The 10,967-nt window shown below is 36.0% G+C and overlaps 1 protein-coding gene across 1 annotated transcript in view; it reads left to right on the top strand.

Moving 5' to 3' along the window:
- Positions 1 to 7,039: 7,039 nt before the first annotated feature.
- Chi (LIM domain-binding protein 2 Chi) overlaps positions 7,040 to 10,967 on the top strand; it is a 20,652-nt gene continuing 16,724 nt past the window's right edge. The window contains exon 1 of the mRNA XM_017609065.1: positions 7,040 to 7,147. The gene's annotated coding sequence lies outside the window, so the exon portion shown is untranslated. The remainder of the gene's footprint in view (positions 7,148 to 10,967) is intronic.

Genomic DNA, 10,967 nt, shown 5'->3' with positions numbered 1-10,967 from the left:
AAATTAGAAAAATCTGTAAAAACATCGATGTTTCCATTCGAACATCCATTCGAACTGCCATCGATGTAATTTTTCGAAACATCGATTCTTCAAACATCGATGTTTTCACCGTAATTTACATCCCTAATTTGTGAAAACAATGTTCAAGGCTCTATTGGGCAAAAAATTCGAAATAGCATTGCGTAGATTCTCAATGATTTGCCTTTTTGCGAAGGCTTTTCATCAAAAGTCTTTGCGAATCGGTGCGAGTGTCTTTGTAATTTAGCCATGGCTACGCTACAGGAGATGAAATGTAATCCAAATTGAGGCAAATCTATTTTTGGCGAAAAGCTGATAAAATGTAAGGTTTCGCATTTTAGCATATTTTAGCCATAACGAAAGTTAGAATCCGGCTGCGGGTCGACACAGTTGGCTTTTTGATTTCGAAAAGCACTTCATCAGAAAGAAACGCAATGTTTTCAGATCTAAATATTTCAGCATCCTTTCTAAATTGTTTTCCACAATTTTCGTCCTTTTTTTCATAAATAATTGCAAAAAAGAAGCGTTTTTTCTTCTAAGAGTTTCGTGGAACTTTCGGACTGAATATATTTTTTATATCTTTAATTGAACATGCACACTGTACATAAAGGAAGTACATAATCCAATTAAAAAATATATGTATTTTTTTGCTTTTTTCAAAGCTCATTTTGCCTTTTTTCACTACGTGTTCCTAATTAATCAATCTTTGTATATTTATTGATTCCTGCAAAATTGGCCCATGTAATGGGCTGTTTTTGCTTACGCGTAAAAGCACATTTAGCGCATTTAGCTCTAAACGCTACTCTAAATGTACATTTATCCGTACAAAATTCGTCACCTAAATGCAACTAAATCGAACTCCATTTTTGCATTAAGAATCTACATAAATGCTAAAAGCAACCCTGTGATCTTCCAAAATTTCCACCATTCGAACATGGTTTAATGAGAAAAAGTGGCAATATTGCTTTTTCGCGTATACAGTTTCTAGTTCCGTTTCAGTGAACGCCAATCAAGATTTCATTTATTATTTTACATTATTTGGAAAAAGAAAAGTGGCGCAAATTCCACATTGATGTGATACTGATTGGAAGCTGGCTCAATTTGTGATCAACTCTGATTATTGTTTTCCTATTTAATTGAGGAAATTTCAGTTGACAGCACCGACAAATGAATATATACACAAACAATTTTTCGGCTATGGTTAAAACAATTCAAGTTTTTGTATTGAATTTTTTGTTCAAAATTTTCAGTAGGGTTTTTGCACATTATCTTCTCTGTGCGAATTGATCGTGATAGATACGGATCTGAATAAGCGACAGGAACACGGCTGTTTGTCAAAAGCTCGCGTAAATGTACATTTGCTAAATGCGATAGCATGAACGCTCTTCGAAAACATATGTTCGAAAATGCTAAATGTTGAATTTTTAATGCAGCAAAACCGCTGCATNAAACTCATTGTTCTTCGCCAAATTCTTTGTTTACCCGTTGCCGTAAATGTCATTCTGCGGGAATGCGCAATCTTGTATTCCATCGTTCTTGGCTGTTTGTCATAAGCATACGATTTCGAACTCGCGTAAATATACATTTGCTAAACGCGATAGCATGAACGCTCTTCGAAAACATATGTTCGAAAATGCTAAATGTTGCAAACACGCTGCAATAAGCTTTCTTTCTTAATAGTTAGTTATCTCAAATTATCACTAATTTCTGCGGGAAACCGTTTCTTAATCCAAAAAATTAGCAGCGCTCTCTTGTTCTTACGCTCTTATTTTTTTGGCTAGTAAAATTTTACTAGCATTAACCAAATATTTTCAATAGTCAAATGCACCGATCAGCTGTTTACTTGGTAGTATCTGCTAGTTTTCCAATAAAAGCGCCGCAAGCGAATATATGTAATAAAAGATCGCGTGATGTTTGATTACAAACTTTCATTATATCTCAAGGTATTGAATTAAAAAAAAGCGCCGCAGGCGAAAATTTGTTATAAAAAATCGCGCCATTTTTTATTACAAATTTTCACTTTAGAATAAAATATGGTTTAACCTTGAAATTTATATTTTAACATAGTTTATATTTCGTAAGGTCTCACAAAGTATTTTTGGGTAAAGTCTTCAATGATCTGGCATTACATACTTCGCGGCCATCGCTCGAAAATTGTGTGTTTACAGATTGTTTGCGAACAAAAGCTTATACAAAGAATACTTTTATAAGCATTAATTGTCAAATATTTAGTAAAAAAAAAAGAGGTGTATTCATTTCTTCACGAAGAAAAGATGATATACATATTAATGAAGAGAAAAGTGATTAGTGCAGTGTGTATTTATTAAATATGTGAAATAATGGGGAAATTTTAACAAGAAATAACTTTAAAACTACACAAAATGTTAGTCCATTATTGGAAATCACAGCCTATTTTTTACGAAAAACATACATTTTTATAAAAAAAAAAACATAATTTAATTTTTTTTTACTTTTTCTCGAAATATGTATACAATATGTACATAGATATACCAAAGAACGTAGATAACAAGAAGGGACAACTCGTTATAATTGTAGCGAAAGTGCGCAACAGGGGCGTGCCTTCTCTTTTGCCCTAGTGCGGTTTTTGCTTGGATGAAAAGAGAAGGCACGCCCCTATTGCGCACTTTCGCTACAATTATAACGAATTGTCCCTTGTTATCTAAGTTCTTTGGATATACATATATACAGAATGAAAGGTCCTTCAATCAGCTTTCTAATCGATTCAAAAGTTTTCGAAATATAAACTTTTAAGAATGTCAATTTGCACCAAAAAAAAATGTGCCATTAAACTCAGCAAAAAGGGATTCACCACGTCCATTTTTTCTTTTTTCTCTAGCTCAACGGTCCGTAAGACGCACATTGGCAACGCATGCGTTGCCGCAACTGATAAAATTTGCCCAACTCTCAACTTTTACGCACGCATATTTGGCAAAACAACAACAACAACCAAAATGTAAGGAAAGAATTCAAACCAGCTGATTTTTGACCAATCAAATTGAGCCGTTTTGTTTGCAGCAACGTTTTCATTGTGTCTCGGCATCTTCTGTGCGTTTTGTCAGTCAAAAGCATCCCTGTGATGAAGAAAAAAATTTCTATCTCGCGGGGCCTTTAGGTATGCCATATCAATTCCTAGTCGAATTCTGCATTTCACGCAATTTTTTAGATTGACATGGCTAAGTTTCGAGAGTGTTATCAATCGACGCTTATTAATGCCAATAATAACAATCAAAGAGCGGAAATCAAATTTTGTACATAATTAAAGAGTTACTTGCAAAAAACACTTGCACTTTTCGCACTTTGGTTTGATGCATTTCACGCAAAATAATTGGAGTAAATGAGCACACCTGAAGGCTATGTTTAAACAGGCGACTTAGCTGAGGCAATCAAGCTTTAAATTGCGGCATTGAGTTTGGTGTTCACACACACGATAGCTGCGCAGTTATCAATACGAAATCAACTGCTGGATTACCTACAGTAATGGAAAAGTTGGTACAAACGTTCCTTTATTTAGTTTGAAAATGCATTCGCAGGGGCAGACAAATCACAAAAAAAAGGTGCTCAAAGTAACGCAACTGTAGTTTATTTCGCTAGATAGACTGAAAATATTTCTTTTTAAACATCAGATCGGAGAACTGGGAGGAAAGTGATTCACCTTTTCTACAACATAGTTTTGTCCAGCGCTGCTCGAAGAGATTATTTTCATAGCCAAAATTTGTTTAATGTGAGTACAGAAGTTGATGTGGTATCGACAGGAATTGTTATCCTCCCATCTACATCTATCTACTTTTAGATAAAGCTTTCCGTAAATTAGGTACACTTTTATAATTAAGTTTTCCATCCCTGATGGAATATCAGCTATAAATGCTCTATATAAAATGACGTGCAAGAAACGGCTATGAAATTTTCTTGAGGGAGTACGCAGTTCTTAAGAAATTAGCTACGCTTTATACTACGGTTTTCTAAAGTTTTTTTGTGATAGAAGAGCACAAGGCAACCCATTCTTGCAACAGAAATATATGCTAATAAAGGCTGGTGAAGAGCACAAGGCAACCCATTCTTGCAACAGAAATATATGCTAATAAAGGCTGGTGAAGTATCAGTTGAAAAAATTCCTTGGACACACACACGAAATAATGGCAATTTTGTTCTTGACCGTTTTCCTGAGAGCTGCATACCAGCCTTAAAAGAGGATCAGAGACGAGCAGCTGATTGCCCTTTGTTCAATAAACTTACCTCCAAGTCAAAATTAAACGTACCTAGCAGGTTGCATAGAGAATCTGACACAAATTATTTATTGGCAATTAAAAATTTTAATTTTTGTATAATAAATTGGGTAACAATTAAAGCTTAAATTGGTGAAAAGGTTCCTAATTTCCAATTAGGTGTCTGTTTGAACATAGTTTAACATGCATTTATTACCTTTTGTACATTTGTGATGTACTAAGTGAAACCTTTGCACAAAATTACTTATTTAATTGCAATATTTCTGTTCTGAAAATCCCGTACAACAATCTTGTGAAATTGATATAAGTAAGATGGAGGAAAACTGGTGCTGCCACTCTAAGACATGCAATTTGTATTTCAAGTTTAAAAACACCCTAATTATAACAAGAAATATACTTTTCGTCAAAAGGAGGAGTTGTGGTCCTTTTCTTCGGACGCCAAAAAGAGAGTTCTATTTCGCGCGGCCGAAGGCCTCCTATGCAGAAAAGTGTTCTCTGCAAAAGGTGTTCAGCCCCATTTTTCGGAAAACAGACAGCTACCGCCATCGGCGTAGCCAGAATGAAATTTAGGGGGGTGCTCGACCCTATTAAGCTGGCATTTCAGGGTACTATTTTATATATATACAAGGAAAATTTGAAAGTTAGGGGTGAGGCTCGAGCACCCCCTGCCCTGCCCCCCCTGGCTACGCCCATGGCTACCGCTCCAATTCTGTCCAAGACCGCGAAATTGCTTGGAGAACGGTGTACGACAGCATCGCCCAATTCGGCGAAGTTTGCCGTTCGCCGGTATTATATTTCAAGCATAACATGACAACATGATAACCAGGCAAGTGCGAACAACCAGAGTGAGTTTGGTACTTGCAAATTGCTTTTATTTGCAAATAGTTTAAGTATAAAGTTCTGAACACATTGGCCCGTAGTTATAGAGAAGTTGAAAAAGGTTTTAACGATTAAAATTGTGTTTTATTGTAATCACCATTTTAACTCTTTCATAGTAAACTTAAAATGCATTATATGACAAAAACAGAATTTAACTTTAAAATGGTAAAATAAGGTTTGGTTTTCACTAAGTCAAATTCAATGGCATTGGTCTTCAAATAAGTGAAAACACATTGTCAAATGGTTCAAAAAGCGGACTGATTTGGATCAGGATTGGTCTTTGCATTTTATGACAAAAACAGAATTTAACTTTAAAATGGTAAAATAAGGTTTGGTTTTCACTAAGTCAAATTCAATGGCATTGGTCTTCAAATAAGTGAAAACACATTGTCAAATGGTTCAAAAAGCGGACTGATTTGGATCAGGATTGGTCTTTGCATTTTATGACAAAAACAGAATTTAACTTTAAAATGGTAAAATAAGGTTTGGTTTTCACTAAGTCAAATTCAATGGCATTGGTCTTCAAATAAGTGAAAACACATTGTCAAATGGTTCAAAAAGCGGACTGATTTGGATCAGGATTGGTCTTTAGTCGTGTACATGCGCTGCGAAATCGGCTATCTGTCAGTTTTTGGCCTATAATATCATCGGTAAAGGTATGGATAGAGGAGCTAAAGTCGTGTCCAAATATGTCGTCAAAATATGACAGAGTGAAAACAAGTCTTTCGGTTCTAAGTTTTGTTTTGTTGTTGAAGTAATAAACGCAATAGCACCCAGGTTCGGTCCCCACTCCGAGCGATTCCAAATAATTTTTTTTTAATTCAATATTTTCATTTTAACATAAACGTTATTTTATTAAATTTTATTTTATTATCTTTTTTGTTTATGGTATTTCATGTAATTATTTTTTTATTAATCAATTTTTTGGAGTTTAATTTTAATTAAAAAGGCCACAACAACTATAATTAAATAACAAAAATTTAAATAATATTTAAAAGAACAAGAAAGGATGTAAAAAGAAAATCCCTGGCAATGGGATTCGAACGCACGTTTTCCCGGCTTGGCAAATCCGCAATCCTGTAGCGGACACAGGGTGAACTAATAAGAGTACTCATATTTCTATATGGTGTCGGGTAAATTTTTTCTCTTTATATGGATAGCACTGTTCTCTCAACTGTCATCTCAACAAAAGCTGTTTCTAAGTTGTCTATGATTGACACAACCGAAAAATCTACTCTAAACTTAATGGCCCGTAGTCATAGTCAAAATAAAGTCGACTTTAAAGTTAGTTGCAGCTTTTTTGACAGATATCCCATTGAAAATTATGTCAAAAAGCTGCAACTAACTTTAAAGTCGACTTTATTTTGACTATGACTACGGGCCAATGACTATGACCATGGGCCATTGAAAACGACGAGCTACGGGCCACAGCTTCCAATTTGTTGTCTTCATTATCTGACGTAGATGACGAAATGATTTTTTTGAACGCGGCAGCGACATCATGAATTTGTATGAGTTTTACATAAAAAACGAGGAAGAAACTTATCTGTCGCTGGGAAAATAGAAACAGATCTAATCTGGCCACAACCACGGTTGTCGCGTAGCCCGGTCGTCGCCAAAGTAATTGGCCCGTAGTCATAGTCAAAATAAAGTCGACTTTAAAGTTAGTTGCAGCTTTTTGACATAATTTTCAATGGGATATCTGTCAAAAAAGCTGCAACTAACTTTAAAGTCGACTTTATTTTGACTATGACTACGGGCCATTATCTACATAGGGGTACGTACGTGTTAACATAATTTGATAGCTGTGGTCCGTAGCTCGTCGTGTTAATTGTGTTCGGGCTATAAACGTAGTATGGGATTATTCTAGTTTGTGCAATCTACTGAACAGTTTATCGACTTTTCTTTTGAACTGTTCCATCAATATCTAAATTGTCAAAATACAGATACATATTAAGTTCGGGTTACTAAAATTGTAATTGAAGGATTATTTTTTATCAAAATTGGTATGTGTTAATTTTTATTAAACTCTTGTTTACAACGGATATCAAATTAAAATAAGATTTTAATGTGTGTGAAAGGAAGTTTGGGTGACCTCGTTTTTGTACATACTGTGTGCGAGGTTATTGCTATGTCTTTCATATTGGCATATTTCAAACCCAATTTGTAAATAAATTAGTGACCAAAAATTACAAAAGTAGGTGTTAAAACAGTGTAATTGTGGGTGGGGTTTAGTAGCGCTATTTCAGGCTATTCCGTCCAAAGAGGTGGCCTGATCCAAAAAAAAATTCCACACGCTTGTAGACAAGGGTCTACGCATTATTTTATCACTCACTTTTGTAAATTTTGGTCACTAATTTATTTACAAATTGGGTTTGAATTATGCCCTTTTTTGTGAAATTCGGGAATTAGCGTACATTTATCACTCCTATTCTCCCTAAAGCAGCCACTTCAGCATTTTTGTATTGCCTTTCACTTTACACTTTACTCGATTAGTTATAACTTGCTTTACGACTTTAATATTAACCACATAATCACAATTCATTAAATAAAAACACCTTCAAAATCACGCCTGACTTTGGTTGCATATGCAAATTAAATGGCGGAGTTCAACTGTCAAACTCCAAAATATGCAAAAGAATGGGCATGTTCAGAAGGCGCAACAGCTCAGTAACTGTTGCGATTGCACCTTCTGAACGCGTCGTTTTGCACTTCTGATCAACTGAACAGTTGGTTGTTAGATGATCGTAATATTTTTATGATCATTTGAGACAACATCCCTGCAAAAATCGCGACTACTCCATGCATGCGTGTAAAGAGCACTCCCTAAGGACCAAGGAGTACTCCAAAATTAACCACAATTCATATAAAAAATATGGTCCAATTAACATTGCGATGTCCTAGGGCAGGACCATATACTCCATCCCTGCATTACAACAGAGTAGCACAAAACTACTCTAACATATTACCAATGGCATTGCTGTTATATTTTTTCGTTTGTACACGCTTTTGTTCTTCACTTCTCAAATGCTTTTTCGAAATTAATAAAAACCAAGACAAAAATTAAAAATTACATGTTGCCTCTGACGGCATTCGAACCCGAACATGCTGGGAGCTAAGAACTAACAGCGAGCATTTCTACACGTTCAGTTACAGCCAGACATGCAAATGTTCTTTCAAATGCTCAACTTCAATCACATTTCGTTAAAACACGAGCAGTGATCGGATAACAAACAATAAGCTGGCGCAGAGACACGAGTTGGTCCGCTACAGCATGACAGAGGAACACTTTTGTAAGTACTCCAATATACCACAAATAGACTACATGGTCCAACGATTTTTGCAGGGNCAACGGTTGCGCTCAACTTCTGCGCCTTCTGAACCTACCCAATGAGAGACAAAAGAAGATAAGATATAACCCAGTATACATTAAAAATATAGAAAGGTGTTCTCTGCAAAAGGTGTTCAGCACCTTTTCTTCGCAAAACAGAAAGGAGAATTCTACTGTCTGAGGGTTATAATCTCTAAGTGCGGCCGAAGGCCGCCTACGCAAAAAGGTGTTCTATGCAAAAGGTGTTCAGCCCCCCTTCTTTGGGAACACAGAAAGGAGAATTCTAGCGCCTGAGGGTTATAAATCCTAAGTGCGGCCGAAGGCCGCCTACGCAGAAAGGTTTTCTCAGCAAAAGGTGTTCAGTCCCCCTTCTTTGGCAACACAGAAAGGAGAATTCAATTGCCTGAGGGTGATAATTCCTAAGTGCGGCCGAAGGCCGCCTACGCAGAAAGGTTTTTCTCTGCAAATGGGTTTAGCCCCCCTTCTTTGGCAACACAGAAAGAGAATTCTACTTTGTGAGGGTTNGCGCCTGAGGGTTATAAATCCTAAGTGCGGCCGAAGGCCGCCTACGCAGAAAGGTTTTCTCAGCAAAAGGTGTTCAGTCCCCCTTCTTTGGCAACACAGAAAGGAGAATTCAATTGCCTGAGGGTGATAATTCCTAAGTGCGGCCGAAGGCCGCCTACGCAGAAAGGTTTTTCTCTGCAAATGGGTTTAGCCCCCCTTCTTTGGCAACACAGAAAGAGAATTCTACTTTGTGAGGGTTATAATCCCTAAAAGCGGCCGAAGGCCGCCTACGTGGAAAGGAAATCTACGCCAAAATACATTTGTTAAAAAGAACATATTTTTTATAAAAATTTGTTTTTTCTATTTTTAATTAACTTTTTTATTCTTTATTCAAAATCGCCCGATATCTAATTTGGCATAATTTCTTTTATTAAAAAATTCCACGGTTTCTGTTAGTTGGGTCATATTCCACTTCAAACGGTTCCCTAGCGGCCTGTGGGAGGAACCCAAGGGGGGTACGCCTGTTTAGAAAGCGGGGATTTTAGTGATTTTAGCACTTTGAGGTTAGGATATACCAAAATTCTAGTGCTAGAGCGTTTGTACGGCCAGATTTTAATTCAGCACCAAGAAACAATGTGTTTTACTCAGGGGGTACAAAAATAACGATTTTTATAAATAATTAGAAAAGAAAAAAAGAAAAACTTAACTTACTCGCATATCTACCAGCATTTTCAGCGCGAATAGAATTGAACAAGGTGACTTTGCAAGTTCAGCTTTTTATCAATCATTGTTGTATTTAAGTGCATTTCAATTTGTAGATTTTTGTAAATTCAGTGCTACCACAGCTTTAAATAATCAAAAACTTTTTCAGGTTTTATCTATATCTTTGTAATTTTATTTCATAAAAAAGGCACTAAAAAAGGCACTAGGCACTAAATAATTTTTTTTGGCGTTTTAATTTTCAAAAAGCACTAAATCTACTGCTTAAAGCACCAAGTTGGCAACTATGTATACTGGACTGTGTAAGTGTTTGTGTGAAAAGCAAAGAGTTTAAAACTTATTTATAAATAGTAAAATGTTTACAGCAGAACCTCAAAAGAGTGCAACAATTGTTACTTGCAAGTTTTTGCTAGTTTTGGGTTCAATAACTTTTTTTGATAGTTTTCTCTTCTCAATTTTAAGCTCTGTTTTGCTTTTACGCACTCGCTGCAATGTTTTACTGGAGAAGTTACTATACAAACCTATTGTGTAGACCCCTGACTACAACCCTACGAGAACAGTGATAGTCATTTGATTGATCATGTGATACTCACGTGATGGAGATCTCAATCAAGTACTTCTATCACCTTTTTAAGAGATATATGCAAAATGTGATGTAAACATTTGTGTACATGTGATCTTCCGTCTTCCTCCGACTTATGGCCTTATTTAGTTGTCTCTTTTTAACAACCGCAAAATTTGTACATGGGTTAGTAAGGTAAATGAGAATGTGTTATGCCTGGATTATAATGGAAGTAACGGAACGGATTGAACTGCCACTTAATTATCTATTGTATGGGCAATGATTCCAAACGATAATAATGCACTTGAACGCAAAATAAAACGGAAGCATCTAAAATCAATAGATCCTTACGAATTCGCCGCGATTTGTTACGATTCGCTCTGCGCATTATAACCAAGGTATTAGTTTCCATCACACAATTCTTGTAGGGAAGAGTGTGCAATTTTTTATACCCGAGCGCACTTGTGCACAAGGGTATATTAATTTTGTTCACATAACGGTTGTTTGTAACAGCCAAAACGAATCGCGATAGATATAGACAAATGTATACATAAATGATCAGGATGAAAAAAGAAATCGATTAAGCCATGTCTGTCTGTCCGTCCGTCTGTCCGTCTGTCCGTCTGTCCGTGTACACGATAACTCGAGCAAAAATTGAGATATCTCAACGAAATTTGGTATGTAGGTTTCCCTTAATCCAAGGTAGGTT

Source organism: Rhagoletis zephyria, unplaced genomic scaffold (assembly GCF_001687245.7).
Source record: "Rhagoletis zephyria isolate East Lansing unplaced genomic scaffold, Rhagoletis_zephyria_1.1 Rzeph_scaffold_00007, whole genome shotgun sequence".
Lineage (NCBI taxonomy): Eukaryota > Metazoa > Arthropoda > Insecta > Diptera > Tephritidae > Rhagoletis > Rhagoletis zephyria.
Note: the sequence above shows the minus strand (reverse complement) of the source record. Positions and strands in the feature narration are given on the sequence as shown.